The 18570-nt window shown below is 44.4% G+C and overlaps 1 protein-coding gene and 1 non-coding gene across 3 annotated transcripts in view; one reads left to right on the top strand and one right to left on the bottom strand.

The window, feature by feature from the left end:
• Positions 1-18570, top strand: part of PARVA (parvin alpha) — a 172534-nt gene that overhangs the window by 27778 nt on the left and 126186 nt on the right. The gene's annotated exons all lie outside the window — the stretch shown is intronic.
• On the bottom strand, positions 6384-6456 carry TRNAG-UCC. The gene has a single exon. It is a non-coding gene; the product is annotated as a tRNA-Gly (tRNA).

The following is an 18570-nucleotide window of genomic DNA, read 5'->3' as shown; positions in this document are numbered from 1 at the left end:
AATAATAAAATAAGAATCATACTGTATATTCAGTTATGGGACTCAAGCTTTTGCAGTGTAATTTGTAACATAAATGTTTTTAACAGAATTAGACTCAGGCAGAATTAGACTCATCTGTCAGGGTTCTCCAGAGAAACAGAACCATTGGAGATATATCTGTATGTGTGTATTGTGTATACCTATACACGCACACAGACACATAGCATACAAACACACCTAAGCATTTGTACTAAGAGATACACACACACATACACATATATTTGAAGAGATTTATCTCAAGGGGTTAGTTTACATGACTATAGGATTGGGAGATCTGAAACCTATAAGGCGGGCCAGCAAGCCAAATACTCAGGCAAGAGTTAATGCCGTAGTCTTGAGGCAAAATATCCTCTTTTATGGGAAATCTCAGTTTGTGTTTGTAAGGCCTTGAACTGATGAGATCTGCCCACACTACAGAGGGTATTCTTTTTCACTTAAAGTCAACTGATTGTACGTGTTAATCCTATCTACAGAATACCTTCACAGCAGCATCTAGGATTTGATTCAGTAACGGGTACTATAGCCTAGCCAAATTGACACACAAAACTGACCCATCTTTGTATTTTTATCTTTTTGTTTCTCATGTCACAAATGTTTTTTTTTTTTCATAGCAGCATCAAACATTTTATAAGAACTTGATATGGCTATATTGTTTTATTCACCGAATAGCTTTACCATCATTTGTTTATAAATTTCCCTGTTGTCAGATATTTAGGTTGTATCCAGTTTCCACTGTAGATGTAACATTGTGATAAACATCTTTGGTTACATCTTTTTATATATATATATTCCTTATTAGTCCCTAGAATATATCATTAGTGGAGAATTACCGAGTCAAAAGTAGTAAAGATTTTAAGGCTTTTGCTACACTTGGTCAGATTTTCTCTAGACTTCTCAAGGTGTAATCCTTGCGCCAATACCATCAGTATGACCAAGCTGTGGTTGCTGTTTTTCAGTCACTAAGTCATGTCTGACTCTGTGACCCTATGGACTGCAGCACACCAGCCTTCCCTGTCCTTCACCATCCCCCAGAGCTTGCTCAAACTTAGATCCATTAAATCAGTGATGCCATCAACCATCTCATCCTCTCGTCCCCTTCTCTTCCTGCCCTCACTCTTGCCCGGCATCAAGGTCTTTTCCAGTGAGTTGGCTCTTCACATCAGATGGCCAAAGTCTTGCAGCTTCAACTGGGTAGCTTATGAGAAAGGCAGATTCTTGGGCCTCACCCCAGACCCACTGAATCAGAATCTGCATCTTAACTAGATGTCCATGTGACTTGTGTACATTGCAGTGTGAGAGGCACTGCCCAAGACAATTTATTCTGATTTGTAAACCAGCCATAGTCTGAATGTTTGTGTTCTGAAATGTGTCTGCTGAACTCCTCATGCCTGGGGTTGTGGTATGAGTAGGTGAGGCCTCTGGTAGGTCCTTAAGTCATGAGGGTAGAGTCCTCATGAGTGGGATTAATGCCTTATAAAAGAGGGTCCAGAAAGATCTCTAGCCTCTTCCACATAAAAGGACACAGGGAGAAGGGGCCAGTTATGAACCAGGAAGACAGTCTTCACCAGAGAACTTGGCCATGCTAATGACTTAACTTTGGACTTGGGCCACCAGACCATGAGAATTAAATTTCTGTAGTTTATAAGCCACCCAGACTGTGGTATTTTGTTATAGTGGCCTGAATGGGCTAAGACATACCAGAAGTATTTGGGGATACTTGGTTCTCTTCTCGCTCATCAAAACTGGGCGTTATTTTGTTTTTTTACCTTATAAATTTGCTAGCCAAAAAATGATATTCTGTTGGTCGTTTGATTTTTATCCTGTAACAAATTTATTGAATCAGCTGACTTCCATTGGAGTTCAGTCAGGAAAGAGCTCTCCCTACCCCAAGCACGGCCTTCAGACATGATCTGTGACATCTTAGGTGGATTGCATGTCCAGCTATGAGGACATTTAAGGAATTAGGACTCACCTGTAGGTTTGAAGGCCTAGTCCAGTCTGAGATCAAAACTTCAGCTTCCCTTCTAATCCCATGCTCTTCCACTCCTCCTGGCCCAGCCTGCCCCACAACTCAGGCATGGGTGTGGGTGGTGGGCCTGGCGTGGTCTTTCACTCTCTTCATTCCCTCCTTCTATTTCTCTTATCTACAGTTGCGGCAGGAAGGAATATGATGAGAAGGGACAGAAGTCCTCCTATACTGGTGCCATTGTTCCATGCTGTCCTGATGCTTGCTGGCTCACTGCTGATATGTTTGGTTCTTCAGAGCTCTTGCAAGGAATCTTAAAAGAGTTCTTCAATGTGGTTAGCTTGCTTGGGATTTCAGTCTCTGGAATCTGTGATGCAATGGCCTCCCCTGTCACACACTAAAATAATGGCATTCCAGGACTGCTGTTGCCATCACCCATAGGAAAGCATAATTTCATCTATTTAAATTCCCCCAAAATGACAGCAACGTGGAATGAGAATTCTGATGTTTAAAAAGCATATTTCTGATTGTTAGAATATGGAAAAATCACTTCCTTTGCAGACTGGAACTTTTTTCTTTTTTAAGGTTCATTTGGAGGCCTCAATTCCATTGGGTTAGCCCAGAAGTTCATTTGGATTGTTTTCCCCACCTGATAAGGAATTCTTGGTTTGCCGTGACCATGTCTTCTCCAGATCTGCTTTGTAGCCCGCCCAGCCAAGAGTGCAGACCAGCTCTGTGAACTTGGCCTTATCATCTCATTTCCTCCCTGACATAATTCAGATTAGTTCATTTATAAATGTGTTATCATGTGCCTATGATGTGCTAAGCACTATTTTAAGAGTTGGGATGTGGCAGTGAATAGGCTAGAGGTCTGAATAATGAGAGAGGGTCGATGATCTTGGGAATGAATGTTCCAGAAAGAGGGGTCTGCAGGTGCTGCCACAGAAGTTCAAGGAACTGAAAGGCTCCCATGGTTGAAGCGTGAAGGTCGAGGGGAAGCTGGTGGGAGATGGAACTGGGAGTCAGGCCAAAGTTAGATCCCATGGGGCCCCAAGGGACTGCCAGAAGACTGTGAGTTTTCCCCTAAAACATGTAGAAAACTATCAGAGGATTTTAGAGGTGAATAACATGATCTGGTTTACTAGTAGTAGTAGTTACTACTACTCTTTGAACATTAACTGCAATTAAATAAGATAATATATGCAAAAGTACTTAGTGGTATGCCTTGTATGCAGTAGGTGCTTCATAAGTGTTAATTAATGTTTTCACCTTTTGGCGAAACACTGGTGGTCTCCTACAGTTTGACCTTAAAAGATGAAGTTTGTGGTAGGCTGAATGGCACCCCACAGACGTCCATGTCCTAACCCTTGGAACTGGTCACTATGTCACCTTACATGGCCAAGGAGAATTAAGGTTGCAGATGGAATTAACATTGTTAATTTAATTTTAAGGTGAGACCTTAAAATAGGGAGAGTGTCCTGAATTATCCAGATGGGTCCAGTGTAATCATAATAATCCTTAAAAGAGGAATAGCAAGGCAGAAGGGAGTCGGAGGGAGACATGACCATGGAGGTAGGTCAGAGAGAGACAGTGTCACTGACTTTGAAGATGGGGAAGCAGCCACGAGCTAAGGAGTGCAGGTGGCCACAGCTGGAAAAGGCAAGGAAATAGAACCTTTTACATTCCCCTTGGAGCCTTAGATGATTGCTTCTTGACAGGAAAGCAACAACAAACCTAGACAATGTGTCAAAAAGCAAAGACATCACTTTGCCAACAAAAGTCCATATAGTCAAGACTTTGATCTTTCCAGTAGTCACGTATAGTTGTGAGAGCTGGACCGTAAAGAAGGCAGAGTGCCAAAGAATTGACGCTTTCGAACTGTGGTGCTGGAGAAGACTCTTGAGAGTCTCTTGGACAGCAAGGAGATCAAACCAGTTAATCTTAAAGGAAATCAACCCTGAATACTCATTGGAAGGACTGATGCTGAAGCTGACACTCCAATACTTTGGTCACCTGATGCAAAGAGCTTTTTCACTGGAAAAGACCCTGATGGTGGGTAAGATTGAAGGCAGAAGGAGAAGAGGGTGACGGGATGAAATGGTTGGATGGCATCACCAGTGCAATGGACATAAACTTGGGCAAACTCTGGGAGATGGTAAGGGACGGGGAGGCCTGGCCTGCTGCAGTCAGACACGACTGGGCAACTGAACAACAAAAACTAGAGCCTCTAGAGGGGAATGCAACCCTGCCAACATCTTTTTTTTTTTTTTAACTAATTAATTGTTTGTGACTGCTCTGGGTCTTTGATGCTGTGCGTGGGTTCTCTAGTTGTGTTGAGCAGGGGCCACTCTAGCTGTGGGGCGTGGGCTTCTCCTGTGGCAGAGCCGGACTGTAGGCGCTCAAGCTTCAGTAGTTGCAGCCCTCAGGTTCTAGAGCATGTAGTCTTCAGTAGTTGTGACACACGGGCTTAGTTGCCCTGTAGCATGTGAAATCTTCCCAGACCAGGGATTGGACCCACGTCCCCAACATTGACAGGCATATTCTTAAGCCCTGGACTACCAGGGAAATCCCCTGCCAACATCTTGATTTGAGTCCAGTGAAAAACCCATTTGGACATCCGACAGCCAGAATTGTGAGATAATGAACTTGTGTTGTTTCAAGCCACTAAGTATGTGGTAAAGATTTTGTACTAAATATTCCAAACTCCAGTTTAGTTCACTCCAGTATGACCTATGACGCATGCGTTTTAAGATTTCCGTTTAGTTCACCGACTATTGATTGATGCCTACAGCATGCCAGGCTAGATAAGACGACTCTAGAGAAGTTGACCGTCTAGGAGACTTTCTTGTGTTTGCCACAACCTCTAAGGGTACCGAACTCCATATGTGCCTCTGGTGGCACATAGCAGCTTCTCTAGTACAGAACTGAAATGAGGCCTGCTTTTCATTGACCTGGGAGGGCAGGGGAAGCGGCTGAGCTCGTGGTAAGAGGTTGAGCTCTCAGCTCCAATCCCCTTGGCTGGTGACCCAGACACAAGGACTGCAGGGAGGGGTGGGCTTGCCCTGGGCCCAGCCCACAGGCCTCCTCCATGAGGCACCCCAGCCCCCCTCCCCCTGCCCCCACTAACACCCCTTCTCAGGCCCTGCCCCTCCCCTGGGGGGGCTCTGGGCCAGCTGCTCCCTGCTTGGATTGCTCTTATTTTCCCTTTGCTAATCATCAGGTCCTGTCTGTGGAGGCGGCAAACAGGGGCTCCTGGAGGCAGACCCGCCCAGGCACAAGTTAGGGGCTCAGCAATGCCTGGGGTGTGATTGGTTGGGGCTGGACACAAAGGGTTCCTGTATAAAGCAAGGGCTTTCTCTTTATCCTTTTAGGGAAGTTCATTCTCTCTGGTTGCCTCTCCTCCTCCTTTTGGAGATGTTGCTAGAAGATCTCGGCAGCAGGGGCCTAGCCCATACCAGTCCATCCTTCACACTGAAACTGTCAGAATGTTTGCACCGACACCAACCACCAGCTCTGACCTAGTCCCTCATCGACTGGAAATCCCCCTCCTCTCATCACCCCATTTATAGCTGTAGTTTCAAACATTAAAAAGAATAATGAAATCAATGCACTTTTTTTTTCAGTGAAATATCAATATATAAAGCTGAATACCAGGAGGCAGTAAAGTATAGAATTGTCGTTAAGTATCTGGACTCCAGCATCAGACAGGGCTGGGTTCAAATCCAAACTCTGCCACTTATATAATCCCAACAAGTTGTCTGATTGCTGTCTCCATGTCCTCACCTGTAAAATGGGATGTTGGCAGTTAGTTCTTAGTGCACGGGGCTGTTTTGGAGATCAGAAGTGATTACTTAGGAGAGTGCCTGGCTGAGCATAGGTACTCAATAAATGTTGGCTCTTGTTACAAGAATATGAATTAATCTTCTAAGTTCTCATGTGTAACATGTATTATCATTTTATTATACAGTTGTGTAATTATACAACCCAGTGCAGACAGTAGTTCGGCTATCTGTATGAACACAGAACTTTTTAAAAATTAATTTTATTTTTTTGAACCATTTCAGATTTATCAAAAATTTTGAGGATTACAGAAATTCCCATTTACTTGCATCTAGTTTCCCCTATTGTTAACTTCTTACACTAGTATGGCACATTTGTTACCATTAATAAACCGAGATCGATACATAATCATTAACTAGGCTCTGTACATTATTCCCTAGTTTTTACCTAGGAACGTCATTTATCTGTTGCAGAATTGCATCCAGGATAGCAGATTACATTTATTATTTTTTTTAAGTATGATGGCATTTTATTTTAGTTTTTAGAATACTTATTTACTTGACTGCGCTGAGTCTTAGTTGCTGCATGCCGAGTCCTGTTCCCTGACCAGGGATCGAACCTGGGACCTCTGCATTGGAAGTGCAGAGTCTTAACCACTGGACCACCAGGGAAGTCCCAGCATATTACATTTAATTGTCACTCAGAAATGGAACTAGGCTCCTCTAAGGAATTAGGCTCCTGTTGTTTGTGGCAGGTTCTCAGACTTCTCTTGTTTTTGATGGCAATTTTCAGGAGTACTGGTGTTTTGTAGATATTTTGCAGGATGCCCCTGTATTGGAATTTGATGTTTCTCTCCTGGTTAGCCTGGAGCTGAACGCTAGAATTTGCAGTCAGTGGATTGTGGATGACTACCACAGAGTTCTCTTAGCTTCAGCATCCATGAAATTAGAATCACATGTCTGCGGGAACTCTCAAGCACAGTTTAGAGAATCATGGGTAGATAAGCAGAGTCCTTGGTGTGGCCTATGAGATCCTTCTCAGCCTGCCCTACCCACTTCTTAGCCTCTTCTCCCTGCTGGGAGCCCTCCAGACTCACCACAGTCCTCCAAGAAGTCTGGGCCTTGATGCATACTGGTTCTTCTACCTGGAATGCCTGCCCTCCTTTCTCTGTCCAGCAAATTCTTGGCTTCTGAGATCCAGGTTAACTCTTGCCCCCTTCCTGATGTCTTTCCCACTTTCCCTAAGGAGGCTGACACTGTCCCCGGGGTTCCCTCAAAACTTGGCATTTCTCTCTGTGTTGTTCTTCTTGGTACAGGTACCGATCCACCTCTCCCTCTGGGCCAGAAGCTTCTTGAGAGCAGGGACTGAGTCATAACCCTCTCTGTATTCCTGATGCCTGGTGTGAGGCCTGACATGCAGTAAATGCTCAAGAGCTGTTCAGTGAATGACTCTGACATTTAAGAGAGGTGCTGTGTCTGTACCAGCCTTAACACAGCACGTTTCCTTGATCCTAAAAATGTGGGGGTGCCCCTGTGGATGAAGGATGCCAGTAACCAGCCCTTGGGTGGCTCTTTTAAAGCCACTTTCTCCCTGCCCCTGAGGGGTGTTTGTACATGGTGTGAACATGGAAATGGCCACCAGGGGGCTCCAGGGAGCAGTTAACCGACCCAGCCCGAGAGGAAGATTCATTGGTGGCTTCAGCAGCCAGCCTTGAGTCCTGCAGAATTCACCAAAAAAAGTGCGTCCAAAGAGAGGTCTGTTTTGCTATTGATGTACCAGGCTCTGTAGCAAGGACAGGATGTACCAGCCTGTTCTGAAAACACGTGTGGGCCCCAGACAGTCTTTTCCCCCAGAGATCTCTGCCTGCAGAAATTGGCACAAAAGATACCGATAGCCAAGAAATAACATTTGCAGGAGCAAATGATCTTGTTACAACTGCCAGCAGACCTTCACTTCATTCAGATTTCCCAGTTTCTGCTTCCACTCCAGAGTTAATAGTTCTCCCTGGATCGGAAACTCTTAATGGATATTACTAAAGCCAAGATTATCACTGAGAAGTTGGAGCCAAAATCTCAGGGCTTTTTTTGAATTCTATGAGAAGGGGGAAAAATAGCTGAGTTAATTTAAGATAATGAAGCTTGAATTAGGAATTTCTCTCTGGGGTCAGTAACCTCTTTAATTTTGTCCTTGTGGCTGGTATTATTAACACTCATAAGAATAACAATAGCTCTAGTGTATTGGGTACCTACTCCATGTTACACTTTGAGATGGAGATTCTGCCCCTGCCAGGCACTTGCCCTTGGGCATCCAGGGGGAATTAAAGCAGCATAATCCTCACCCGTTCTGCTACAAAGATACGAGCTCCATCTCATAGGTGAGGCAGCTGAGGGTCAGCCACATTAAGTGGTTTGTCAAGGCTGGAAATCAAATTCTTTCTGGCTTCAAGACTTGAAGTCTTGTCAGTCACACAAGCACACCCCAAAAGGATCTAAAATAGCTGTCAATCATGATACATGTCTGTGCTCCAGGGGATGGGATGGGATTATTGCAGGAGACAGAAAGATATGGTATTGCAAGTAAACCCATCATTAATAATAATGATAAAAAGGATGAGAGTATCTTACAATTCTGGGGCCACAAGCTTCCCAGCAGTCACGGTAAACAAATGAAAATACAGGAGGAGTGGGTATCTGCTAGAATTTAATGCTGTTTGCACTCAGAAGTGTTATATATAGACGCTCTTATAGTTTAAGAGCAAAGTTAAGATGGAATCTCTGAACTCGCATGTTTTAAGAGGCAGACTCCTCCTCCTAAGGGTTTTGACCCAGCTGCTTATGATCCTCTCGCACCCACCTTCTGTTTGGGTCACCAAATATGATGGTGATCAGGTGAGGTAGCCATCAGACAGGCTTCAGGAAACTGGCCCTGGTGGCTCCCTATCCCAAAGGCTGTCTTGCCAGAACTTCTGAGAATGAGCATGCTAAACCGTAGAGCCCAGAACCAAACTTGGAGAACACTCCAGCCCCAGCTGAAAGGCATTAATTGTCCATCCACAGCTTTCTTAAACAGGAGAGCGTTTGTAACTGGAGTGCAAAGCAGTTTCAACACAGAACCATGACTAAAGGAGGATGTGCAAAAACCTCTCGTACTTTTGTCCCATAGCCTGAGTCCCTTCAGAAGCCGCCAAGCTTCTCAGGACCGGGTGTGTGCCATGCCCTTTGCCAGGCATCACGCGCCCATGCCCGGCTCATCCTTGGCAAGTTCACTTTGAGGTGCTCCGAGACTTACCCCGGGGTCAGCATGGAGCTATTAATTATTTTTCTTTGTCAAACCTTTGTCAGCAACTTCATCCCCAAAGAAGTGGTTTGTATTCCCTTTGGCAAGAGTTGTGACTCTAGTAAATAAGAGATAATTACACTCGGGTTTTAAAATTAAAACACACAAAAAAGCTAACAGTGCCAGTGAAGAGTTACTTACATTTTACAGCAGCCTGCTTCCCTCGGGACAACAGACTGAGTTTGCTGTGTTTCATGCAGACTCTGAGGGGTTTGAAGATAGATTTTTATTTTAAGAGGCCTGAAACTCCTCTTTTGCTTCTAGTTAGTATGAAATCATGCTTCACATTCTTTCGTATTTTAGCACCTTTGGAGGAATGTAAGTCTCTAAAACTGCAATTAAAATGTGAGCATTAAGGAGTTGCAAGATTAAATGAGAGAATGTATCAGAAAGCATTTGGAGATGTTTTTATTGCATCATGTTCATTCTATGTGCATAATGCTTGGATTTGGCAGGGAAGGAGAAAGACGTTCTTGTCTTGTGGCTGCTGAGAATTTCTTTCTTTTTTTTTTGTCCTCTACTTTGCGCTTGGAAAGTGAAAATATATTCAAGCGAGTCCTTACAAACATTTGATCTTGTTTTCATAAGAAGTGAGAGGAATTGTGAAACGTAATTTTAAAAGTGGAAATATATATTTTTTCCTCATGTAGAATTATTTGCGTAGCGTCGTTTGGCCAGTGACCCCTTCTTTGGGGTGGAAGAGAAGTTCCGTAGGGTGTGGCTGACCCCTGATGCCTGTTCACGATGAACGTCTCACTGGTGTGCCTGGTGGGAGTGGGTGAAGTTTTGCTTCATGGAGCTCCTGGGAGGAGAAGACATCTTGCCGCTGTGTCGGGAACTAATGCCATACATTGAAGGACTGTGCTCTTTTTAGAATGCAAGGCTGGCTGCGGAGCCCACCTGGGCACTGGCGGGCAGGCTCAGCTCTTTGCTTTTCACCCACGTGCCCCTCCCCCACCGCCTTGCCGAGTGATGTGCGGAGGCCAGTAGGGAGCACCGAGGACCCCAGGACTTGGGGGAGTTTATGTCTGACAAGTGAGCTGCCAACTGTACTTACACAGATGGGCGTTTGGGCCCTGGACATCTGTGAATACCCCCGAAAGACACTGTAGGGCCCGTGGGAGTAAAGGTGGAGTGGGAAGCTTGAAACCAGGATTCCAACATGGTGGAGTGGAAAGAGTTAAGTTTCATGTGTTGTGTGCCAAACTTTCTCATAGGGCTTTCATATCTGTAAATTATAGGAGAAAGCCCTCTTTTGACAACCCTGCGTTTAAGACGTTTCCACCACTTTGACTATTAAGTGGCATTATCTTGCCCTCCCCACCCCCACCCCAGATGTGCTTTAATAACCAGGCAACACTCCCTGATGTCATCAATACTTAAATTTATTTGGAGGGATGAGGAGAGTTTTAGCCCTTCAGAAACAATGGCCAGTGTTTACTCTCCAGGGGAATCAGCCTTTACATCATCTGAACCTAAGACATTTTCTGAACTGTAATATATATTATCACAGATCTTAATTTGAGGCATAGATGTTAGAATAATTTCATTTTGAAATATGGTGGTAGTAAAATCCAGCATTAACATGAGCAGTCAATAATTCAAACTTTTATTTGCTCTGATATCAAAGGAATATCTTTCTGCTCCCACTAGCCGGGTGTGGGGAGCGGGGAGAATGGGGGTGGGGGGAGGGGGGAAGATTTAGCATTTTGCTGATAATAGTACTTTTCCAACTCAATTTGATTTTTTCTTAAAGAACTTTTTTTTTTCCCCTTTGTAAATGATTTGTTTAGTTTCTGAAGTCCACAAGAGTCCTGCGTGGCTCCCTGGATCTTTGTGAAAAGGCACATGACCTTTCCCACTAAGCTGTTGGCGCTAATCTATGCATGCCTTACCAGGGGCAGAAAGTTTGAAAACTTATGAGAACTGTTTATAATCTCCATTTGTTTTCCCCTTTCAACATCTTAATGCCACAGTGAACTCGCTGTTTTGGCAAAGAGGTCTCAAGTGGGATGATTGAGGGGGAATTTTCCCCCTTGGTGGAACTGATTGACTAGCCTATGTGAGCTGCTTTAGAAAACTTTTCATCTGTAGAATAATTTTGGCCATTATGAACATAAATGGCTTTGTCACCCTTTAGCAGGCAGATGGAGCATGTGTTTCACATTATTAATTCGAGGCGGCATTAGGGCTGTTTGAAGCAACTTTTAAGAAAGCAGAGTCTACACGTCCCCATCATGCTTCCAGTTCCACTGCAAAAGGCAGTGTTCACACTGCCCAGGGTTGTGGAACAGCCCCTTCTGATGGGAATGCTGTGTGACATGGGCCTTGCCAAAAACTAATGGGTCATTTACAGGAAATAAGAAGTTAAGGAGGAGGATGAGTCAGTAGACTTCAAAGCGAACCCATTTCCACAGAACTTAAATAATGAATACCAAAGACTGAGGATTTCACAGACGGCTTCTCCAGCTCTCTGTGCAGCTGGAAGCTTCGTGCAACTGCAGTACTGTCTGCCCTGATAAAGGGTCCCGACTGCTTCAGGAGAGAAGAGGCGATAAGGAAGGCAGGGAGAAAAGAAAGGGAGAAAGAGTAGGGCAGGGATGAAAAAGAAAGAAGGGGAGTGATTTGAGAAGAAAGGTAGAGGAAGAAGGATGGATGGGTGGATGGATGGAAGGAGGGATGAAGGAGAAGGGAGAAGGACCAGAGAGACGGAGGGGCAGAGGTTGGGGGTGTCCGATGGTGGGTAGTTAAGTCTAATTTTGTACAAATATATTTTGTGTGGCAAGTATCCTGGTAGCCCTGTCATGTGGGTCTCTGCTTAGCGGATTGTGCTGTGCTGTGCTTAGCCACTCAGTCGTTTAGTGGATTACTACAGTCAAAATAAAATTGTGTATCTTTTGAATGCCACTTAGTCACTTATGAGATCATAGACAAGGGGTTTAAGGAGTTTTCTTTTGAAACTGCTTATGATGGAGAACTGTGTTTGAGAAAATTGAGGGCTGGTTCAGATTACAAGCACAGGGCAGAGGTCCCTCACTTAAAGAAACTTGTATATATCAGTGAAATATTGGATTCGGGAGATTTATGTGTATGACATAAATTTTTTTTTTTTTAGATTTAAGGGAAACTTTATTCAGTCTTTTCCAAAAGCAACCTAGTTTAAAAATGAATTGAGATCAATAGAGCAGGAAAACCTAGACAGACAGACAAACACACAGGCCCATGAAGGGAAGACAGTACAGGTCAGGGCTGCTAAGTCAGATTCTCTCCATCTTGGAAATGAGGTCATCACAGCTCATCATTCTCTTTAGTCTCCTGCTCAACCACCTTCTCCAGCGAGGAGACTCGCATCTGCTCCTTCCTCAGGACCACCTGCAGCTGCAGGGCGTCTGTCCGGGCCTTGGTCCAGACCTGGGCCATCTCCTCGTTTGCCTGCTGAAGCCTCTCCTCCCTTGGGCCTTCAGCTCCTGGCCCTCCTCCTTGACCCTGTCTATGTAAAATCCTCAGCGCACTTCCTCAGCGACTCTTCATTTGTGCGGTAGCCTTCGATCACCTTCTTCTGTTTCTCAGATCGCTTGAAGAGGTCGAAGAATGACTTCTCCTTTGTAGTACAGGTCTGCCGTCAGCTGAGCTTTCTCCTTCAGAACCTTCTGGGTCTCGGCCTTGATAATTTCCTTCTCTTTCTGAGCCTCCTCCATCGCCTGGTTCACAGTCGCCTCAAACCTGTCCATGATCTTCCCCGTCTCCAAGATCCTCTCTTGCAGCGCCTCGTTCTCCTGCATGGCCTCCACCGCTGTGTCCAGCAGTTCCACTGAATCCAGCAGTTCCACTCTCAGAAGTTTATTCATGAGAGATAATTAGACAAAGGTATGAACACTGTGTGGCTAACAGCATTGTTCATACTTGTAAAAACCTTAAAATAAACATATACGTCTAATAGATATTAAATAAATCATGGTGTATGTTTATTACATATACTATAACATCTCAAAAATACAATGCAGTTCTGTATTTTTGACATGGAATGATTTTCACAGTATATTAAAAATTTTTCAGAAAGCATATGTTTATATGTGCATAAACATTTATATTTATACTGAAAAACAGTTGGAGGGATATACCTAAGCTGTTAATAATGATTAAAACTAGGAAGGTAGGGTTTGGGGTGATTTTAGTTTTCTTGTCTGCAATTTCTCATTTGTTTTCTACAATGAATATGTATTACTTGCCTACTCTAAAAAAACCATTGAAAGAAAAAAAAAAAAAACAATTGGTAGGAGAGGGGGATTTTTCACTCTGAGAGAGGATTTATTCAAGCTTTTTTCCCACAGAGAAGGGCCCAAGTTAAGTTTGTGTTTACAGAGCCCCTCCCAATGTTGTAAGGGGGGAAAAAAAAACCTTCCCAAATGTCAAAATCCTGTTTCTGGATCTCTTTTGCTTCAAGGGCCCTCTGGTGCCAAGCCGTCTTTCTTGCTCACAGCCTGACCTGAGGCCCCTCGGGTGGCCGGATGCCCTTGCAGCCAGCAGCACTGGAGGAGGAGGCAGCAGGGGCACCTCTGCCAGATGGTAGATACCCTTTCCTCTGGGCTGGAGACTCTAGGTTCTAATGGCAAGTGACCAGAGACCACCCAAGGCCAGCATTGGTATTTTAAAAGACTTGGGGGCTGGAGGGGGAGGAGAAATCACTTATTTAAAAGAAAAAAGAAACCCTAGACTGCCAGTCATTGGAAGATTTTTGCTGGACCCAGGCCCTCTTGGTCCAGAGGAAAACCAAAAACTGCATTCATGCCCCTTTCTCAGAAGTTCTCCAAGCACATCAGCATGGGCCCCTCGAGGGTCTGAGGTGGGGTGTGGGGGCTTTCTCGCTGCCTTTTCCGTGATAAATGCTTCTACTTTCTGGGTGACGTGGGGTTTTATTCCCTCCCTGTGGACTTGACAAGGGTGCTCTGGCAGATCCTGACCACAGGCCTCTGAGAAGTCCCTTCTGTATCTGCTCTTCATCTGCTGGAAGGCTATGGTGACCTCTGGGACTACTTCCCACTCTTGTCTTGATTTTTCTTTGTTGGATCCAGCTGGTCTCATCCCCGGGGCAGGATGGGTGTGGGAGGAGGACCAAGACAGTTGGGATTCTTTAGCTGGTGGGTTGCTGGCCTGGAGCAGAGCCCAGCTTCTCAGCCATCCCTGCCACAGCCTCCCCCAACTGCCTAGTTCTTGATTGGAATGGAAGATTCAGTTCTGACTTGATTTGGAACCAGCGTGCTGATTGCTTACTTCTCAGCAACTGGACCTCATTGGAGCCAGACTTAATCTTTATTCATCACCCACTGGCTATGTGATCCAGGCAGATCATTTATCCTTTCTGAGCCTCTGTTTCCTCATCTGTAAAATTTCAGCTTTATTGGGGGTGGAGGTTGAGGGGAAGATGGGTAGGTTGAAGACTTACTTCCCTAACATAGGGAAGTGCTTCGAATAATACCTCACACACCGTAATAATATTATTACTGGTGTGATAACTGACATTTACTGAACAATACTTTATGTCAGGCAGTTTTCTAAATACTTTGCATATAGAAATTTACTGAATCCTCACAATGGCCTCTGGAGCAGGTACGAACTAATCCCACTTACAGATGAGAAAAATGGAACCATGGAGAAATTGAATAACTTGCCCAAGTTAGTATATGAATTAGTGAAATAACCAGGCTGTCACCAAGTGTTTTTGTTTTTGTTTTTTTTTTTAAGTTGTGGTAAAATACACATAACATGGGCTTCCTGGGTAGCAGGAGACCTGGGTTTGATCTCTGGGTCAGGAAGATCCCCTGGAGAAGGAAATGGCAACCCACTCCAGTATTCTTGCCTGGGAAATCCCACGGACGGAGAGGGGAGCCTGGCAGGCTATAGTCCATGGGGTCGCAAAGAGTCAGACATGACTGAATGTCTAAACAACACATAACATAAAATTTACCATCTTAACCATGCTCAAGTGCACAGTTCAGTGGTGGTCAGCAAATTCACATTGCTGTGGAGCTGATCTCCAGAGCCCTTTTTCATCTGGTAAAACTGAAATTCTACACCCACCAAATAGCTACTCCCTATTACCGCTCCCCCACCCCAGACCCTGGAAGCCACTGTTCTACTTTCTGTCCCTATAAGTAGAACCATGCAGTATTTGTCTTTTTGTGACTGGCTTATTTTACTTTGCATAATGTTCTCAAAGTTTACCTATGTTGTGGTATGTGTCAGAATTTCCTTTCTAAGAGTGAATGATATTCCATTATGTATATATATATATACACCAGATTTCTTACCCATTCATCTGTTCCTAGACATCTGGCTATTGTGAATAATGCTCTTATGAACATAGATATATCTGTTTGAGTTCCCGCTTTCAGTTCTTTTGGGCATATACCCAGGGTGGAATTGCTCGGTCTTATGCTAAATCTACTTCTAATTTATTGAGGAACAGCCATACTGTTTTCCATTATGGCTATACAATTTTATGTTCCCACCACAAGAATTCCTATATCTCCACATTCTCCCCAACACATGTTTTGTTCATAGTAGCCATCCTAGTGTGTATGAGGTGGTATCTCATTGTGTGTGTATGTGTTTTTAAAGATTTTTGGATGTGGACCATTTTTAAAGTCTTTACTGAATTTGTTACAGTATTGCTTCTGTTTTATGTTTTGCTTTTTTGGCGCTGAAGCATGTGGGATCTTAGCACCCCAGTCAGGGATTGAACTCGCACCCCTGCATTGGAAGGAGAAGTCTTAACCACTGGACTGCCAGGAAAGTCCCTCATTGTGGTTTTGATGTATGTTTCCCTCCTGATTGGTGATGTGAGCTTCTTTTCATGTTCTCCTTGGCCATTTGTGTATCTTTGGAGAAATGTCTATTCAAGCTCTTTGCCCACTTTTTAATCAGGTAGTTCGTTTTTTCGTTGTTCAGTTAGAGGAATTTTTAATATGTTTTGGGTATTAACCCTTTATCAGATATATGATTGACAAATAGTTGCTTCCATTCTGTGGGTTGCCTTTTCACTCTGTCGATTCTGTCCTTTGATGCACAGAAGTTTTAGGTTTAGTGTAGTTCAATTTATTATTTATTTTTTTTACTTTTGTAGCCTTTGCTTTTGGTGCCATAGCAAAACAAGGAATACTTTTGGGTGATCTATAGTTGAGGAAAGATGAGGGAATAAGCAAATTCTATTCATTTTGTTTGGAAAAGTAAGATGTGAAGACAGGAGCCAGCACCCTATGTGGTGTTGAGTAGTGTAAAGAGACTTAAAAAAAAAAAGATAAGAAGCTACAACTAAGCAAAGGCAGTTTGGGATTGGATCCCAGCCCAAAATGAAGAGAAAAAGAGCCTAAGAATACTGTATTAGCAGACAATGTTTGAAGCAGAAAAAAGAAAAAGTCCTAAAGGGCTGAGAGCCAAAAAGTCCAAGTAAGAATAAAAAACTAGGAGAAGATGGGGAAATGATGGGCCTTTGACAGTCTAAAGGGGGGAAAAGGTGGTGTGCGTTAGAGAAGGATTATTGGGTTGAAATTTGAGCAGGGAAGTTAAGAAATTCTTCTGGCTGGGCAAAAAGGGAGATTCTACTGACAGGGAAAATGGATTTTGCAACAGTAGGGGAGAAAAAGCAGGACACAGAGGAAGTGAGGCTGCTAATTATGAGAGGGAGGGCTTTTCAGAGACTCAAGGAAATGACTGCAGAGCTAAATTCTTCGTCCCTTTCAGCCTTCCCTGTCAGGGGTTCCAGCAACAATGAGTCGAGCACAGCCAGAGCAGGCGAGGAAACAGGAGACAGGCAGCGCTGGGGAGCGTGCAGAGAGGTCTCTGCAGCCCGTGCACGCCCTTTGGTTTCTATTATTTATGTTAAAAATGGCGAGCACTGTACTGCGGCAGGAAGAACCCTGGCCATGACTGCTGCTGCAGACCCCTGAAAGGCGGGAGAAGTCTTCAGTGTCTGAGGCTAACAAACCTGGAACTGCAGCAGCCTGGCCGGAAGACCGTGCCACAAGCCAGGGGAGGGTTCACCTGGAGAGAGCACTGTGCTGGGAGTCCAGAGGCCTGGTGCCTCTCCTTCAGTGATTCCTCACGTCTTCTTCTAGAAAACAAAGGCCACAGCTAGTTGATCTTCATTTCAGAGAGGCAGAGAGTCTTATTCGAATGACCTGAGGTCAGTGGGGATTATTGTAAGGTCGTATGTGGGCAGGAAGTCTGAAGAAGCAGACTGGGTGGGCCAGAGGCTGAGCAGACACCCAGGAGAGCAGGAGAGCTGGAGGGAGGACCATGAAGGGTGCTCGGAACCTCAGGCAGCAGGCGAGGCCTCAGTAGTAGAAGTTTCTGGACTGTTTGTTGGGCATCCTGCCACTAACGTGACTCTGTTCTGTTCTTTTGCTACTGGATGGCTTCCTGCCCCTCCCCTCTGGATCTTTTCTCTCCGTCTTTGCTCCTGCTTGAAGTAAGGATTGTTCTGTGAACTCTGATCCTGAGCCCAAGACTTGTCCTTAGAGGATAATGAAGATGATAATAGCAGCTAACATTTATCGAGTGCCTACTATGTGTCAGGCACTGTTACAAGCACAAGATAGGTCTTAAATTACTTTACAGTCTTAGCAATCTTGTGGGGCAAGAACCACTATTATCCCCAGCTGGGAAAAGCTGAGGCCCAGGAAGTGATTTGCTGTGGTCACACAGTTAGTAAGTGTCATAACCAGAGTTCAGATCCAGGCAGTGAACTCCGGAGCCTGTGCCCTGCACACCACCCACTGCTCCCAGCAAGGAATGGGAGGGGTGAACTGCCAGAGGTCTTCAATTCCTGTTTCCCTCAAGGTCACCCAAACAGCAGTCATCTGTCTGTTCATATCAACCTGTTTAGGACATTTTGGGGGGTATTTTTCAATCTGTACCAGCTCTGAGAGTTAGTACTGAGTTTACTGTATGTAACATCTTCATGGACTCAGGGATTTGCCATTATGGATTACCTGACATAGAATGGTCAGGGAGGCAGGCCGACAAGAGAGGAGATTGAGGATCTGGTTCACTATGAAGTCGTGGCACAGACAAGGGCATTCAAGCCTGGTAACAGAGGGATTACGAACATCTCAGCCCTACTCAGATGTCTAGGCAAAGATGTGGGACTAGAATTCGGGGTGGGGGTGTTCACAGTGGACATTAGGCCATGAGAATGAATGAACTTTCCTGGAAAGAGTGTATAACGTGGTGAGTCTAACTATATTTATCAAATTCTTTGTGAGTCTAAATGCCAGATGAATCCCAACAATAGATTTTTTTTTTTGCTTTTTTTTTTTTTCCTATTTTTGTGATAATTGCAGACTAGTTTTGCTGAAATGGACTTCCCATGGGCTTAGGATATCCACTAAGGCATGTCTCAACTGCCCGCCTCTTAATACCTAACTGTTCAGGCCATGCATTACAGTCAG

The sequence above is a fragment of the Cervus canadensis genome, chromosome 11, assembly GCF_019320065.1.
Source record: "Cervus canadensis isolate Bull #8, Minnesota chromosome 11, ASM1932006v1, whole genome shotgun sequence".
NCBI lineage: Eukaryota > Metazoa > Chordata > Mammalia > Artiodactyla > Cervidae > Cervus > Cervus canadensis.
This window is presented reverse-complemented; position numbering and strand designations above follow the sequence as displayed.